The sequence below is a fragment of the Theropithecus gelada genome, chromosome 18 (assembly GCF_003255815.1).
Source record: "Theropithecus gelada isolate Dixy chromosome 18, Tgel_1.0, whole genome shotgun sequence".
In the NCBI taxonomy this organism is placed as follows: domain Eukaryota; kingdom Metazoa; phylum Chordata; class Mammalia; order Primates; family Cercopithecidae; genus Theropithecus; species Theropithecus gelada.
The window spans coordinates 2,517,425-2,536,208 of record NC_037686.1 but is presented as its reverse complement, the minus strand read 5'-3'; positions in this window follow the sequence as shown (position 1 = coordinate 2,536,208).

Below are 18,784 nucleotides of genomic sequence, written 5' to 3'. Positions count from 1 at the left end.
TACACACATTGATGGGGTCAGTGGGATGATATCCTGGAGACAGGAATGAGCAGTCAGCTGGGACTATGCACAGACCATGGAGTGGGAGGTCTGAGATCACAGCTCGGAAGCAGGTTTGTTACCAACAACATCAATCAGAGAAAGGGCAACAGCAGCATCGGGGCACATGGTAAGTGCTGAGTGTTTACTGAGTGGAAAGTTTTGAATGAATCTGAGGTCAGAATAACAGAAAATCAGGACTCAGGGAATGTTCTGCATCGGTTGACTGTGGTGAAATTCCTCTTTCATGTTTGAGCTGTGTTCGCCCATTCAGAGTTTCTAATTTAAGTGTAGGGTGAGTATTACACCAAGTCCTTTCTTTTGGCTGGGCACAGTGCCTCACACCTGTAATCCCTGTGCTTAAAGCCAGATGTCAGAGACCAGCCTGGGCAACATATCGAGACTCCTCTATCTGCACAAAAAAATACAAAAATTAGCCGGGCATGGTGGCGCGTGCCTGTAGTCCCAGCTATTCAGGAGGCTGAGACACAGGCATCGCTTGAGCCCAAGAGTTCAAGGCTGCAGTGAGCTCTGATCACACCACTGCACTCCAGCCTGGGCAACAGAATGCGACCTTGTCTTTAAAAGAAAAGGAAAAAGAGCATTTTCTTTGAGGAAGACCTGGCAGGGATACCTCATATGGTAGCATTTATTAAGATATATTGTCTGAATAAATTATATTTAATATATTTCTTATGAGTAAAATGATGTTTTATGAACTAGCTTGGAAAAGCAACAATTTCCAATAGTGTTTTCACTGCATAGTGTAGTTGAAGTTCTAAATAATTCAAAAACATGAATTTTTGGAATAAGCTCATTTGTATTGTTAGGAAGTGTTTGTGCACTAATTCCTGACTTACGAAAGCGGGGTAATTCTAGAAAGACTTCTAGCAGCAAAGATTAAAACAATGAGAGGCTTCTGATCAACTAGGTGGCTCGGCCAAATGTCTGTAGCAAGTATAACCAGGGCCGGAAAATCAAGGTCTTATGTTGGAACAACGTGTTTATTTGCTTCCTTGCCAGAGATGAAATTCATAGAAAGTCCCAAATAGAGCAAATGTTAAAAACAGTGACAGAGATTTGAGCATATGCCCCAAATCAGGAGAGTTAGCACAGCTGTAAAATGAGGCCTGTTGATAGGATACATAATTTAGTGATTGGGCTCAGAACTTGAATTCGGAGACAGTGACATTTCTCTACCTCAGCGTGCAGAGAGTAGTGATGGATGGCTCTGTTCAGTCCCACACTTTCAATAGACAACTGTGGCTTCTTTTTAAAGTTTTCAATAAGACCGTGGCCTTCAAAAGAAGCCTCTTGAAGATGCTGTTTTCTCTTGAACCCTGCATTTATTTCCATTTATTAGTTTAAAAATTAATGAAAACATCCCAAAAGTACATAGACATTTTAGTTTTTTTTTAGGGATGGGTTCTCACTTTGTTGCCCAGGCTGGAGTACAGGGGTGTGATCAGAGCTCACTGCAGCCTCAATTCTTGAGTTCAAGGGATCCCCCCACCTCAGCTTCCCGAGTAGCTGAGACTAAAGCATGTGCCACCACACCTGGATAATTTATAGTTTTTTTTGTAGAGAAAGGGTTTTACTGTGTTGCCCAGGCGGTCTCGAACTCCTGGCTGCAGGCAATCCTCCCGCCTCCCAAAGTGCTGGTGTTACAGACATGAGTCACTGCACCTGCCCAATACACAGGCATTTTTGAGCCACTCTAGGTTTTAAAGCTATGAATTATTTTTTACATGAACATTTACAAATATAAAAATTTCAGCTCTACTCAGGATGCAAAAAAAAGCACGTTCCACCCTGCGCGAAGGAATTTCAGCACCAGACATGAATAAATACAGGCTTTCAATTGGCCTCTTTGTACTCCATATTGTGAACAAATTGCCAAGTTAGCAGTCTAGAAAGTGAAAAAATAATTTTTCTGTCAATTTTTGGCTAGGTTGAAAAGGATTTTTAAAATGTAGTGTTTGAACCCAGGAAGTAAATTTTCTAGAAAGATTTATAACCTCTGATTTAACTTATAACTCCTGGTTTATGGCAGAGGGTCAAAGGCAGCGGTGGCCGGTGAGACCAAGCCTCCGGTGAGGTTGCAGAGTTTTTCTGGGGAGGTAAAGGGAATACTTGTACTTAAATTATTTTACTGAGCTCATTAAGGACTCTTGTCTTATAATAGATACTTACTGAAAACACAAATTGGGGATAAAACATTTTAGATTACATCAGTTGAGCATCATGAGACACACTTTTTGATATAATTTGCCACTATTTTGACCAACTGTGGTATTGGAGCAAGTGCTAGAGGTAGAGCCGGTGATCAAGAATTAGACGTGGGCTTTCCACTTACCTGGCTGAGTGAGCTTAGCACCCCGTAAACTTTCTGAGCTTCTTTTTCATCACCCACAAACTGAGGGCTCCTGTCCCAGACTGATTGTGACCATCTGTGATGACAGATAAAAGTGTGCAGCTTTCCGGCCTAGCCCCAGAATGATGCCTGAAAATGCTAGTAAACTTGAATTTATCTAGTGAGATAGTGCATATGTAGCACTTACCATAATGCACATAATGCCTGACATTTAGTGAAGAATCAAGGCAATTTCTTTGAAAATTCAAAGAAGCATGTTTTTCTTTGGCCTGTATGTTGGGTGATAGGGCACATTCATAAAAAGGAGGAGTCAATACAATCACCTCTTTATTCTGGACTCATTAGCAAAGCTGTTTTTTAAAATGACCTCTATATTTTTCTCATGCAAAAATATTTTTTCAACAAATATTAGTAAGGCAAGAGTTATGTGCCAGAGTCTGGGTTAGATGCTGGGCATACAGGGATGAGCAAATCAAACTTGGCCCCACTGTGGTCAGTTTCATGGGAGAGATGTTGTAGGGTGCTGTGAGAGCCTGAGAGGGCTGAGGGAGGGATATTTATTACGAATCTTGAGCTGTGATGTGACAGATGAATAGCAGCTAACGAGATAAATCAAGCGGGAAAAAGCAAGGGTGTGGAGAAGGGGAAAGGAGGGTGAGTTGGAGGCAGGAAGGGAGTGAATCACACCAGGTCATTGCAGGGCTTTGAGGTCAGGTGCAAGATTTCAACCTGGAGAACCATGGGGAGCAGCTCAGGGGCTTTGGGCAGGTGCAGCACAGAGACTAGACTGTATCAACAGCAGATTTGAGAAGGTGGGGTGGATTTGGGCAGACCTAGGTCCTTTCAGAGGAGCAAGTGTATAACACTTGTAGCTCGGACGAGAGAGGTGATGGTAGAGAGGGAGAAAGTGAACATATTTTGTATTTGTTTGGGAATGTAAATTTTTGAGACCTGGTGACAAATTGACTATGCCAGGTGGGTAATAGCGAGTTTTGGGGGATTGCCTCCACTTTCTGGATTGCACATCTGGAAGGATAACTGTGCCATTCTCTGGTGGAGACACACATAAACCTGTGAAGGTCTGCACTCGCTTTGAACATGTGACTGGAGGTACTTCTGAGACTCCACATGATGAACACAGGGATCTGGAATTCAGATGAATGTCTAGCCACGGGGATTTGGCAGCTATGATCCCATATGAGGAGCGAGTGAGAAGTGAGGAGGGAAGAGGAGCTCCACTGTGAGGGTCTACATGGGCCCAGGCCAGGAATATGGCAGGAATGCTGTGGACAATTGCTCTATTAATAAGACAAACACGATAAGAAATTCCCCAATGACTGGGAGCCACTTACAGACTGGTTTCCTGCTTGTCTAGAATCAGGAAGGGACTGAGTTGGGAGTGTGGAGGGTACGCGTGAGTGTGTGGATTGGCATGACTCATGCCTTTTAGATGGAAGGCGAGACTCAGAAGAGAATACAAATGTAAACGCATTTCTGATGCGCTTTGTCTTTGATGCTGGAGCTGGAGCTTCACACTTAGGGGAACCCTTGACACACAGGCTTACTTGTGTACAGAACTGGAGGAAAGAAAAGCATTGACGGCAGCCGACTGTCTGTTTCTTTTTTAGAAGGCTTCCAGATCAAAGCTGCAAATACACATATGCAATTGCACACAGACTCATAACACAACGAGAAGGACTCCATATTAGTCCATATATGCGGACAGCTAGCTCAAGGAGAGGAAGGGGAATGGCTCTATTTATTTTCCTGTTAGAAGACAAAACATAAGGATATGAAGCTGCTTACTTATCTTTCCCCTCATTGACGGAACGAAGAAAACAGAAAACTGTCTCAGGCAAGAATCATTGGTTCAAGTGTGTCGGGATTGCTAGAAACGCCGGCAACCTCAAAATACTGGTTCAAAAAGAAGTGAGGACAAAGTGCTATGATTGGCAAAACTCTGTGTGGCATTAGGCATCTGATGGGTACACCGAACCTTACCTCAAGAGGTGCCTCTAGAAAAAAAACACCTACAGAGCTTCATAACCAAAATAAAATAAAAACATAGTTTATGGTAATGCATTAGTATTATAGGAATACTTAGGGAAATATACGTGTTATTTTATATTGTTACATACATAATGAAAGGTAAAATTGCATTGCTGTACTTGTAAGTAAAAAAGAATTGTACAAGAACCAATGTTAAATGGTATAAAAATGGTGGAAAATCATATACAGTATACAGGCGACGGGAAAGACAGTGGATCTCTGAAAGCAGTGAAGGACAGTAGAGGACCACTTAAATTAGAATCCTCCCGTTTGTATCATCTTTCTGCTGTGTGCTTCGAATGGCACATGGCTATCGTATCATCAATAGATCCTTCTAGGAGTAACAGAGGGGTCCTACATTGCAGAGGAATATGTGAAAACCTAAGACTAAGCTCTTGTGCGACAGTGAGAGGGAGACTTGTTTACGGCCAGGGAGGTCGTCTTTTAAAGTCTCATTGTGAGTGAAGGAGGGATGAGATTCTTTTGGTCACAACTCAGCTATCTACTGGATTGCTCATGGCCGTGTCTCACTCATCAGAAGCACAATGGTTCTGCAAGTGTTCGGTGAAAGGAGATTGTCCTAAGTATTCTGGAGGATATGATTTTTGTGTCCTGTGTGTGACTGTTGTATTAATGTGAACAGTTTGAGGCATCTTCCCAAAAATGAGTACTCTAGAATAATTGTGGAGAAGGCCTCAGGAAGGGGGCCACTGGGACACTAATGGCTGTAAAGGTGAAGGTCACTGGTACACACGATGGGTATGAAGGTGAGGGTCACTGGTACACACTGATGGGTGTGAAGGGGAGGTCACTTGTACACACGATGGGTATAAAGGTGAGGGTCACCGGTACACACTGATGGGTGTGAAGGGGAGGTCACCGGTACACACTGATGGGTGTGAAGGGGAGGTCACTGGTACACACTGATGGGTGTGAAGGGGAGGTCACTGGTACACACTGATGGGTGTGAAGGGGAGGTCATTGGTACACACTGATGGGTGTGAAGGTGAAAGTCACTGGTACACACTAAGTGTGAAGGTCACGGTACACACTGATAGATGTGAAGGCTACTGGTACACACTGATGGGTGTGAAGGTCACTAGTATGCACCGACAGGCTGCAAAGATGAAGGTCACTGGTACACATTGATTGACCTATGAGGACAACTTTCAGGGCCTCAGGCAATAATAGCCCCACTGGAAATAACTGAACCTGGACCAGTAATACATGAAAGAAATGAAAAGAGCAACATGCTTCATTTCTAGGGCTCATCATCACGTCATTTTTCTTTGCTTGTTTATCATATAGACTTTTTCCATAGTAGGAGAAGCAATTTCCTCTTAGAAGCAGGAAAACACCGAGCAGGAGAGTTCCCACCCCAAGAATCAGGACTCCAGCCTGGTGATTCTTCATGCCTAAGCCAGGAGTTCCCGTTGGATAACGCTGTGGTTGGAATCGGACTGGGTTTAAGGAGAAATCTTGTCAATACTAAATAGGCATGCCGAGAGATCAGTATGCAAACTCTCTTTTTCCTGTTTCAGGTTTGCATACGGTGAGAGCAGTGACGTTAATTCATTTCAAAACACATAAATACACAGTTGTGTTTTGTGTTGTCCACACATATTCATGTCTTACTGCGTATTTCGCACATATGAACACTGGTTCTAAAGAGGTAGGACATGGTTTTTGACCTCAAGTTCTGTTGGAAATGGTATCTAGATAAAGGTTAGAAAATAAAGACAGCTTCTTCTCTTTCTAATATATAATGTTACAATTTTCTAAAAATTACTGTTGATTAAAAATTAAAATTTTATTTCCCCTTTCTCTCTTATCTGGCGGAATTTTAGGGTACACATTGCGTACAGTTTAAAAAATTTTTAGAATGGTTGAAAATAATCTTTCGTTTTTTTAAAGAGAAAAAATTGCATTGCTGGCTGGTGTTTTTAAAAGTTGTATATAGGCCGGGAGCTGTGGCTCACGCCTGGAATCCGGGCACTTTGGGAGGCCAAGGCGGGAGGATCATGAGGTCGGGAGATTGACCTGGCTAACATGGTGAAACCCCGTCTCTACTAAAATATAAAACATTAGCCGGTGGTGGTGGCATGCACCTGTAGTCCTAGCTACTCAGGAGGCTGAGGCAGGGGATGGCTTGAACCCGAGAAGCGGAGGGTGCAGTGAGCCAAGATCGCGCCACTGCAGTCCAGCCTGGTGACAGAGCAGGACTCTATCTCAAAGAAAAAAAAGGTTGTATATATTAAATAAAAAATTAAAAGTAAATAAGAGCTTAAACATGTTTAAATTTTAAATAAATAAATTACAGCATACCATGAATATAGGAATCTGAAGGGGAGGTCTAAATTATTTTACATTAAAAACTGAACTTACCTTCTTGGAAGAAAAAAATATTTCTAGGGCTATTTTCTGGTAAAGTAGTTTCAGAACTGGTTGGAAGGAAATCAGGGATTTGCCAAAATGAAAGGCATTTTTTAATTGCTGAAAACATGCTCTGTTGCTGCCAAAATTTGAGGTGATTTGAGCCCCTTTGAAATTTGGTTTTATTTTCACAGTGACACTTTTATGCATCTGCAAATTAAGTGTCATTAAAAAAATATTCTGTTGGCCAGTGGGTAGATGACCTGCCCTGCCCCGTGGCCACCCGCGAAGGGTCTGTAGTCATGCGCTGTTTTTTTCAAGGTCTCATCGGTGAAGTTATCCTTTCATTGATCTTCTTACATTTTCAGCAAAACTGTGCGTACATTTTCAGAAGGGTGGGTTTGGGGAGATAAACACATAGCCTTCACATTCTTAATGGGATGTGCAGCTCCCCCAATGTTAAGGACTGAATTGGCTGCCACAAAATGCCACTAGAGGGCACGCATCAGCCAACAGAGGTGCAAGAACCTGCTCCCAGGCCCCAGCAAGCCAGGGACGCCCAAAGCCGGCTTCGCACAGCAGAGCACAGGCCCACCACCCTTGCTCTCCCCTTGCAGCTCCGCAGAAGCCGTTCCTTCTCGAATGCCCTGCCACCTCCTGCCACCCAAAGCTCCTCGCCTATCCTGACCCCGTCCTGTGCCCCTGGAGCTCCCGTCAGCTCCATGCCTCCTGTGCGACAGCTGTGACCCTTGTGTCCTCAGCCTGTGCCTCCGTGCCTGTTTTCTCCAGCGCACCTGGCACTGGGGCAGAGGCAGCCTCTCCAGCCAAGAGCTCCAGACGCCCGGTGGAGATCCCCAGACGTGGAATGTGTGTTTTGGTAGAAAATTAAGCAATCACCCTTCGCTATTAAGCACAGCAGAAAGATGCTGCCAGGCTCTGAAAATTCACCTGAAAGCATTTGGAAAAAAACTGAGCTCCTTTTATGAGAATGAAACTCACCTCTCTTTTAGACATTGATGGTTTGATCCATAATTAATTAGGGGACTTGCATCTTGCTCCAGAAAAAACGCAAGTGGCCAGATCTCAGTGTGCTCTTCCTGAAAAGTTAGCATATATGCAGGTGCTCCTTTTAATACAGAAAAATTGGGAGTTATAGTGTCGGTGCTAGGCAGAGAGTAGAACAGCATGCAGAGAAACCTCTGCCTGGCTTCTGTGTCCCTTCACTGAGGCGGTCAAGCTCTTTAGTTCTGGAGAAGGTTCTCCCGTGGGCCGGAAACACCCAGTGTTCTAGGCCAAGTCCGAGCAGATACTAAAGATGAGCTCGTGGCCTCTGAAAGTTTCTTAGTGCCGGTCACTGGGATGCTTTCCCTGGGACAGCCAGAACAGAGGCTCCCTCCTCTCCAAACTTCCAATTTAAAATTATTGGCTCCCTAAGGACCCCTACCCAAAGTATGGCTGCAGTTGCCTGTTGATGACTCAGACCCTGTCATTGTTGGGTGGATGAGATAACGTTGATGACTCAGACCCTGTCACTGTTGGGTGGATGAGATAAAAGAGCTCATTTCTTTTGCCTTCCCCATTGAAGCTGGGCACCCCGTGGCCCTACTGTGTCTGCGCCTGTGAGGGCGGCCACGTGAGTCTGCTCATGCAGGGACTGCCACACCACAGCCTCCAAAGCCCTCAGCACCTTCTGCTGGATTCTCATTTTATGTCAAGCCATGAGCGTCGAGCAGGTCCCCCACAGTACAGTCCTGTGCCTTTGCTGGGTGGGTCAGAAGAAACCAGCCACCTTCCCAGCAACATGATGACAATTTGGAATTCTTCCAAAATACCGTGCCTGGGCTGCTTTGGTTCTGAGAGGCAGAGCCTCGTCCATCTGGTGACACATGGGCAGAGGCTGTGAGCGGGGGAGGGCTGTGACGGGGTGGAAGCCTGCCAGGCCTGCTCTTAGCCTCTAGTCTAGAGTCGGCAGCCTCTGTAAAGCATCAGATAGTAAATGTCTTAAGCTTTAGCAGTCTCTGCCACAATAATTCAGCTCTATCAATGTAGCATGGAAGTGACCATGGGTGATAGGCAAACGTAAGGAAAGTGTCTATGTTCCAGTAAAACTTTATTTATAAAAGTAGGTGGCAGACCCATTGGGCCTTAGCTCTAAGCCACTCTAGTGGGAGATTAACTCTACAGAAAAATGGCCAGTAAAGCAACCTTCTGACAATAAAGACACAGAGCCAGGAATGAAAGAGACAGACATCTGTTTTTAACTCTCTTAAATCCTTATGTGGGCTCTTGTCACCCCTAAAAGCCTCTGAAGTCCTAATAGATTGCCGAATGAGATGTCTTATGCAGACAGCCTTCTCCCAGGGCAGGAAAACATAGTCACCATCTGGCACAGACCAGAGCCGATGCCTCGTGTACATCTGTAGACGCTCAGGTTTTGTCTATTAGGGTGAGCCTGTGGGGAGGGGGATTCTTCATACAACAGGCTGTTTTCCCCATAGAATATTTGCAAGAGAGACACTTTTTCTCCCTCCCTCCTTAACTGCATTGCAAAATGTATGTTCCATGGAAAATTCTCCAACTAACACTTAATCAAAGGGCCCAACTGGCCACTTTTCCTCTCAGCTGGCCTCCAGCTTTGAAGATAATCACTGGCACCCGGCCTGGGAGTCTGGGGCTCAGGCGTGGGTTGGGAAATTCTCCTGTCACGGCTGTTGCAGCCTGGAAGTCCTAGGATGTCTGCTATCTGAACTTCCAGTGTCACCAATTAATACCGAATGATTTTATCTGGATGTCGCAGTGATTAAAACGGTGGGCCAAGTATTGTAGATGAAGCGGGTCTTGCCTCCTCCAGTATTGCCGTGTGGTCACATGATGGGGTCCTTGTTGCTGTCTTTGCATGCTCCGGTGAAGTCAGCCTTGGCTGGAACCTGAGCGCGGGGCCGCAGCTGAGGCACTTCAGCGTTTGTTGAGGGATGGACAAGACAGACCTGCCGTGGACGGTCTGCTGAACTGCTCCCCGTCTCACTCTTCCATGAGTCCTTCCAGGATCACTCAGATGGATGGAGGGTTGTGTCTAAAAATGATCGTGGCTGCTTAAACTATGGCAATAACTTGTATGTACATATATTTTCTTCCAAGAAGTAAAACCTGCTTTATAGATGGCATTTCAATAATCTTCCTCCTTTTTCTTTGGAATTTTAAATACTGTGGCCTGTAAAACTGGAAAGGCAGCAAGACAATAATTTGTTTTGATAAAAATTTCAATATTATTGTTTCCCTTTTCTTGAGGAATTTTTTTTGATAAATTAGTTTCTGTGGGCACCAGTAGTGTAAGACTGTCATCGTTTCTCCTATATGAAAATAATAGATTTTGTCTATTTTTACTTCCTCTATTCAGTCAAGCCAAATTTTATTTTTTCCCATTTTATCACATTTCTTTACCCATTTCTAGAACTTTTTGATCAACCTTGCAGTTGATTGACCAATCTCCAACATTTCCTATGAAATGTTGGAAGAGAGTCAGTAGCCTCTTGTTTCAAGTCTACATTCCTTTGCCCAGTTCTGTTCTCCCTGCTCTTCTTCTTTTTCTTCTTCTTCTTTTTTTTTTTTTTTTGAGACAGAGTCTCCCTCTTTCGCCCATGCTGGTGTGCAGTGGTGCAATCTCAGCTCACTGCAACCTCTGCCTCCTGGGTTCAGGCAATTCTCCTGCCTCAGCCTACTGAGTAGCTGGGATTTCAGACACCTGCCACCATGCCTGGATAATTTTTGTATTTTTAGTAGAGGTGGGGTTTGCCACGTTGGTCAGGCTGGTCTCGAACTCTTGGCCTCAAGTGATCTGACCACCTTGGCCTCCCAAAGTGCTGGGAATACAGGCATGAGTCACCACGCCCAGCCCCTTATTCTTTTTTTCTCTTTCTGTCTCCTTCCTTTCCTTCAAATGGTTCAAAAATGCAGTCATTAAAACATTAATCTCTGCCTCCCACCTGATTCCCATGGCCCCACTTCTGAGACAATCATGACGAAGAATTTGCTGTGTGTCTTTCAGATATTTTCCCACACATGCACACACAGTCCTGTGTTGCCCTCTGAAGAAGCGATAAATGGCCTGCTGTTGCCAGTGCTCTGTGCTCTGACTTTCCACTCAGTGCTCTGTCTTGAAGCTGGTTCGCAGGCAGCACAGGGGAGCCTACCTCACCCTCTCTCGTGGCTCCCAGCTGGCTTCCAGAGCACCCATAATCAGCTCCATCTTTTCCTCCTGAACATTACCCTTGTGGTCCTCAGCATCCTTGAGTGTGTCGGGCTGGTTTTCTCCTGTTCTTCGAGGGTTCGTGTTTATTCCTACTCTGACGTCTTAGCCACATTTCCTCTTCCCCTGTTTGGCACCTTGAGTTGTCCAGCTCCCACCCTGTCCCTTCATAAGGGCTTCAGGGCTGTGCTAGGCAGGCGGTACTCCCCAGGAATGCAGTCAGGGCTTGTAGTGGCCGCTTTAAACCAGCGCTCAAAATGTTTCCTTCGCTTCCTCTTGTTTTCCCTGGGCAGAGCCGAAAGTTCTTATGGGCAGGGACATCAACAATCTTGTTCCTTCAAAGTGCTGAGCACAGTGCCAGGAACAAATTTCGTTTCATGACTCCTCAGAGGGATGGCCATGTCTACCAGCCTTCCTTGTAGATTGTGAGTGCTTTTTGGGAAGGGGCTCTGGCCTGCTTTTGCCCAGGTCACCCGGATCCCATTGCATGCTCCCGATGCTTACCCCAAATAAGCTGAGTCTCACTTTTATTGATCGCTTTGTTAAACTTTTATTTATTGTCATTTAAAAAAGTCTGAAGCCATGGTTTTATTTTACTCTGTGTTAGGATTTTCCCAGGTCGCTCATAAAATTCTAACATTTTTGTAATCGTTGATTCAGACAACATTGCATCAGATACACGCATTTTTTCATGTCCGTTAAAAGATACACCAAGATTAGAATCTAGAACAATTCAAGATGCACAATTTTAGAGAAGGAAGAGACGTCGGCATCATTTCACACAGTCTTGTTGTATAGCTGGGGCCCTGTAAGTCAGAGAACCCCGGCTCAGTGGAGATGAGAATTCGGGCCTTGCCGTCCAGGCCGTGTGCTCTATTTGGTCACTCTGCTGTCTCCGCTCAGCTCAGTGTTGACCCCCACCCACTGTGTACTAAGACTGTCTAATTTCCGTCATGTAGTGGGGCTTCCTCCATCTCTTCCTTCTGGAGGCAGAGGCATTTGCAAGCATTTTGGCAGATGGAATTCATGGGCTAGGCATGGGTGGCTGTCTTGGTTAGGAGGGAGTGATGCTGCTTGGTAGTTCTGCTGCAGATCAAAGTCCAAAACATCACTTGGGAAGCCTCCCATTGCTGCTTGAAAGTTCTGCCTCTTGAGATAATTTTCTTGATGTCATTTTTCTTTAGAGAGTCCTTTAGTCCCAGGGAAACAAACCTTGAGAGGCTATAGTTAAGCAAAATGATAAAGAACTGGCACATTCTAAATAAATAAATTTGCTGTCTCCACTTAAGGTGAGGCCTCTGGAGTTTCCTTCACCCTGTCGGTGGGTTTGTAATCATTCTCATGTGAAGGAAGAACCTTTTTTCTCATGCAAGTTTATATTCCAGCTTGCAAAGACGAAAACGTCTCTGAATAAAAACAGTGATAGAATTTTTTTTTTTTTTTTTGCAGACAAGGCCCCATTGAAGTGGAAATTTGAGTGTTAGGACTAAGGAATAATTAAAGATGTATATGAAATGCTTGCAACTGGTAGATGAAATGTGGGAAAAAAGGATTAAAATATATTTGGAAAGACAGCGGTAATAAACATCTCTTTATTTACTAATCAATGTTTGCATTCACAAAACGTTTTAGAAGAAATGAAGTATAATACAACAAATATTAAATGGTGCCAGAACTCTTTCTTTCTTTTCTTTTTCTTTTTTTCTTTTTTTTTGAGACAGAGTCTTGATCTGTCACCCAGGCTGGAGTGCAGTGGCGCGGATCTTGGCTCCTGCAAGGTCAGTATCTCGGGTTCCCGCCATTCTCCCGCCTCAGCCTCCTGAGTAGCTGGGACCACAGGCGCCCACCACTATGCCCGGCTGTTTTTTGTTTGTTTGTTTTTTTAGTAGAGATGGGTTTCAGCGTGTTAGCCAGGCTAGTCTCGATCTGCTGACCTTGTGATCTGCCCGCCTTGGCCTCCCAAAGTGCTGGGATTATAGGCGTGAGCCACCATGCCCGGCCAGAACTCTTTCTTAAGGACAATAACAGCTAATATGTACTCTCTAAGTATGTAGTAGCTTACTAAATGTTTGCCGGTCCCATTTCAGAAGTGGTGCAACAAACTTTGTTTCTTAAACTCCCTGTGCTTTTACTCATCTTTTAGAGACACTTGTTTTCTTTCAGTATGATTTCTTAGGTCCCATAAGATGCAACTGTAAGCATAAACTCATGGACACAAATAATAACTATTACAATATTGGTTCTTTTTTACAGCTTGAAAGGCTATTCTAATTTTCTGTTGAAGGATTGGATGAATTAGAAAAAGGAGGTAATTTGAGATATCCAGATTGTCTAGAGAGGACTGGAGAAAGAATGCTAATCGATTTTCTTGTTTAGACATGTAGATGGCAAACAATTTGTATCCAAATTGTATGTCAATATTCAAGATGTCTCCAGTCAACGTTAGTGATATCTCGTTTTGGGGATGCCGTGTGACTAAAGATGCTGATTGCATGAACGAAGGCATTTGCTTTCACCTCTTGATGAAGTGTGACTTCTTAACAAGCCATATGCATGTAACAAAGGTCTAGTGTTCTAAACGTCCCTCCCCTTGCTGTTCTGTTCGGCTGGAATTAATGCTGTATCTCGGGACTGCCACCGAAATTCTAACTCCTGAAAGCTGGATTATTTTGTTATGGCAACACAATTGCTATTCGGTTCCTGGTAGATCTAGGAAAGACATTGATAGTTACCACTGAATTATAAAAAACGGAAATCTTCACTGTCGAGATCACAGATCAGGACCTTTCCCATTCTTCTCTTCTCTAGTGACTCTCTTTTTCTCTGTCTTGTCCACCTTAGCGCAGAAATTATATCCTTTCTGCAGGATGAGGAAACACATCTTTACTATAGAGTAAGGACACTTTGGGGTACGTGCTAAATGCAGCTCAGCAGTGAGCTTGACACAGATTTGTAATGTTGAACCTTTGGGATCAGTGCCTCTCATACCTGTGCACTCTGTTTCCACGTGGTGGCAGCTGCAGCCTCAGAAATGGGAAAGCAAGTGTCAATCAGCAGGACAGGAGGGAGGCGACCTCAGAATTCAGAAACTTGTGTGATAGTCATGAACCTCCTTGTAAAACAATCCCATCGTGAGGAAAGTTGGTATTGTTGTACTGTGGAATTCATTGGTGGACCTGTCTAGAATTTTTGGAGTGTAATATATTATCTTCTCATTTCCTTTAGCCAAAAAAAAAAAAAAAAAAAAAAAAAAAAAAAAGGCCAGCTAGAAAGGGAGGATGCACCATGCTAAAAATTACCTACGCAAAACCGAATGCATCTGAGAAAAATACATGGACTTGGTTGTTTCCACAGCCTGTTTTTCCTTTGTGAAATAAAATCAGCCACACTGCTGTGTAGAATGTAACAAACATGGGGAGTGTCCTGCTTTTAACAATGTGCTGGGAGAATGTATTTCTGTGCCAGCCCCTGTAAGGTTATGTGATATGCTAAGTTTTGCTAACCTGGTTCCTTCCCTGGCTAGGGAAAACTGATACGATAAGGGAAAACCATTTTGCCATGTTCTTGCCCCAAGATGCATTCATAATGTCACAGCTCCCTTAGTCTAGCTGGGCCTCGCTGGGGCTGCCTCACGCTGTTGGCCATTCTGTTATCGGGTCCACTCTGCTAGTTTGTTAGAGCAACACAATTGCAGTTTGGTCCCTGGTAGATCTAGGACGGACATTGATAGTTACCACTGAGTCATAAAAAATGGGAAATCTTTGCTATCGCAATCACAGATCAGGACCTTTCCCATTCTTCTCTTCTCCAGTGACTCTCTTTTTCTCTTGTTCTTGTCCACTTTAGCACAGAAATTATCTCTTTTCTGCAGGATGGGGAAACTTTACTATAGAGTAAGGACCCTTCAGGGAACGTGCTAAATGCAGCTCTGCAGTGAGCTTGACACAGATTTGGAACGCTATTAGTTTCAGGGTGATTTGCAGGCCCAGAAAAATAACGACAATAGCCTTGCATTCTGCAGTCTAAGTTAGAGAGGTTTTCCTAGTAGAAGTGGATATTTGAGGTCAGGAGCAAGAGTTTTAATTTAAAATGCTTTTAAAAAATAGTTATATATATATAATATAGAAAAAAATACAAAAAATATCTCGTTCATAATGGTTTCACTTGTCTTGTTTTGAAGCATGCGAGGTAAAAAGTGAAACTCTCTTTTCTTTTCCTGTGATCCCCGAAGTAACCACAGCTGGCAGTTGAACAGCCATCATCCCGCCTGTTCTGTAGGCCTCCGTGTCCCACTGGACATATATGCATAGATCTAGTTTTACAGTATTTTAGTATGTTGGATCACACTATGCATATTGTTTGACAGCATCTCTTTTTACTTAATTTTTGACGTGTATTTTTTCAAGTCAGTTCATATAAATCTACTGTGTGTATGTGTATATATATACATATACAGTATATATGTATATACACAGTATATGTGTGTGTATGTATATCCATCAGATCCTTTCGATGGATCTGCAGGTTAATTTTGAGAAGGGTACGTTACAAATAACAAACATTTAAATCATAGAGATCATCTATTTCTCTTTCTATAAATGAGGACATTGAAACCCAGAAGGGCTAAACGACTCCCATGATTAATAGAGAATCATCAATAGAATACATGTATATTTCCTGCTTTCTGTTACCTTATGTGTTTAGGCAGGAGAACTCAGTCTGTGTTATAAAAAATAAAAGGACCTGAGAGAGCTCAAGGGAGGCTAGAGAGGCAAAGAAGCCTTCACCATTCATTCCTTCAGTGAGGCTCTATTCGAGTTGCTAGGGACACATCATGCCCGAAAACGGAAAACAACCTTTGCCCTCAGGAAGCTCACAGTTCAGTGTTATGGGCAGGAGGAGGCAGATATAAACAAAACAAGTAAGTAACGTACGTTATATTGGAAAGTGATAAAATCTATGGAGAAAAATTAAGGGAGAGACAGGTGGGGTAGGTGGGCAATATTGTAATTTTAAGTGAGGGGGTTATTCAGAGAAGCCCTCATTGATAAGGTGACTTACAATAACTTTATTGAGGTGTATTGACATACAGAATACATGCATTTGAAGTGAACTCTTTTGACAGATGTATACACTCAAGAAGCAATCACCACAATCAAGACAAGGAACATTCCCACCACTCTCAGTAATTTCCTCATCCCCCTTGGTAACCCATCTCCCGTATTGCCCTGTCTCCCCCACAGCAACTGTTGATGTGCTTCTTGTCACCATACAGTAGCAGGAATTTTCTAGATACTGATATAAATGAAATCGTATAAGATGTACTTTTTTGGGAGGGATATGGCTCTTTCATGCAGCATAATTATTTTGAGTTTCAGCCCTCTCATTGAGTGTTTCAATAATAGTTTATTCTTTTTTAGTGCTGAGTAGAATTCCATTATTTATTTATTAACCTTTCGATGGACATGTGGATTGGTCCTCCGTTTTGGCTGTTCTAAATAAAGCTGCTATGAATATTTGCATACATGTCTTTGTGTGGACATATGCTTTGTTTGTCCTGGATGAAGCCTAGGAATGAAATGATTGTGTGATATAGTAGCTACAAGTTTAACACTTTTTAAGACATTGCCAAGCTCTTTTATTTCTTTTTTGAGACAGGGTCTCACTCTGTTGCCCAGGCTGGAGTGCAGTGGTGAAATCTTGGTTCACTGTAGCCTCAACCTCCCAGGCTCCATCAATCCTCCCACCTCAGCCTCCTGAGTAGCTTGGCCTACAGGCATGTGCCAACACCCCTGGCTAATTAAATTTTTTTTTTTTTTTGGTAGAGATGGGGTCTTGCTATGTTGCCCAGATTGGTCTCAAACTCTTGGGCTCAAGTGATCCTCCCACCTTGGCCTCCAAAGTGCTGGGATTACAGGTGTGAGTCACTGTGCCCGGCCTCCAAAATCTCTTCTAAAGTGGCTGTAACATTGCAGATTCCCACCAGCAGTCCATGAGGTCTCAGTTGCTGCAAATCCTCATCAATGCTTGAGGTGACCAGTCTTTTTAATTTTAGACATTCTCAGATGTGTGTAGTGGGATCTTATTGAGGCTTTAATTTGCATTTCCCTAATGAATATTGATATTGAATATCTTTTCATGTGCTTGTTTGCCTTCTTATATATTTTTTTGATGATCTCTATATTAAGATCTTTTGCCATTTTTAAAAACTAGGGTTGTTTTCCCTTACGAAGTTTTGAGAGTTCTTTAAATGTTCTGAATACTTTTAGTAGGTCTTTTATCAGAAAAGTAACTTGCAAATAATTTCTCCTAGTCTATGGCTTATCTTTTCTTTCCCTTAGAAGTATCTTTTGAGAGCTCTTAATTTTGACAAAATCCAATTGACTATATTTCTAAGGCTTTTGTTGTTAAGAAATTGTTGTGTGGCCTTCAGATTACAGATTTTCCCGTATGTTATTTTTTCTGAAAGTTTTATAGTTTAATGTTGTACATTTAAGTTTATCATCTTTTTTGACTAATTTTTGTGTATGGTGTGAATTATGAATTACGACTCTGAAATTCGTAATAGTGTCCAATTGTTTCAGCGTCATTTGTTGAAGACACCATTCTTTCTCCATTGACTTTGTAACTTTGTGGAAAATAAATTGACTTTGTAACTTTGTGGAAAATAAATTGACTCTGTTCTGTTCTGTTTGTCTTTCTGTCTATCAGTTCACGAACGCAAGACTCTCTTGGTTATTGTAGCTTTGTAGTAAGTCTTGATATCCGGTAATGTAAGTCCTCTCAATATATTCTTTTTCAAAGTTATCGTTGGAATTAGCTACTCTAGGTTGTTTGCATTCCACCTGAATTTTTGAGTCAGCTTGTTAATTTCTACGGAAATCCCTGTTGGAGTTTTGATTCAGGTTGTTTGGAATCTGTAGGTCAGTGTAGAGATGACTGACACCTTATTGATACTGAGTCTTTTGATCTATGAAGATGGTATATGTCTCCACTTATGTAGGTCTTCCTTAATTTTCTGTCAGCAATATTTTCTATTTTCAGTGTATAAATATTTTACATTTTTCTCAGATTTATTTCAAAGTAACTTTTGTTTTCTGATTCTATTGTAAATGGGATTTCTTAAACAGTTTAAATTTCTCATTGTTAGTTAACATGTAGAATACAATTGATTTTATATGTCTTATATTCAGCAACATTGCTAAGTTCCCCTATTTGTTCGCATGACTTGTATTTTTTTGAGATTCCATGGGGTTTTTTACATAGACGATCATGTTTTCTGTGAATAAAGAATAAAGTTTCTCCTTTTCAATCTAGACACATCTTATTTCTTTGTCTTGCTTTATTGTACAGGGTAGAAATTCTAGTACGAAGTTGGATATGAGTGGTGAGAATGGATATGTTTGCCTTGTTGTTGATCTTATTAGGAAGCCATACAGTCTTTCACCATAAACTGACATTCTTATTACATTTACAAATTATGTTGGATATAGGTTTTTAAAATAAATACCCTTTATCAGGTTAAGAAAGTTTTCTTTTATGTCTAATTTATGAGAGTTTTGTCAATAACACTTTGGATTTTTTTCAAATTTTTTTTCTAAATCTATAGACATAATTTTTTTTCTGTGAATTATAACATTATTTTGTTATATTATAATGAATTATATTGACTGATTTTTAATGGTAAAACAGGCTTGCATTCT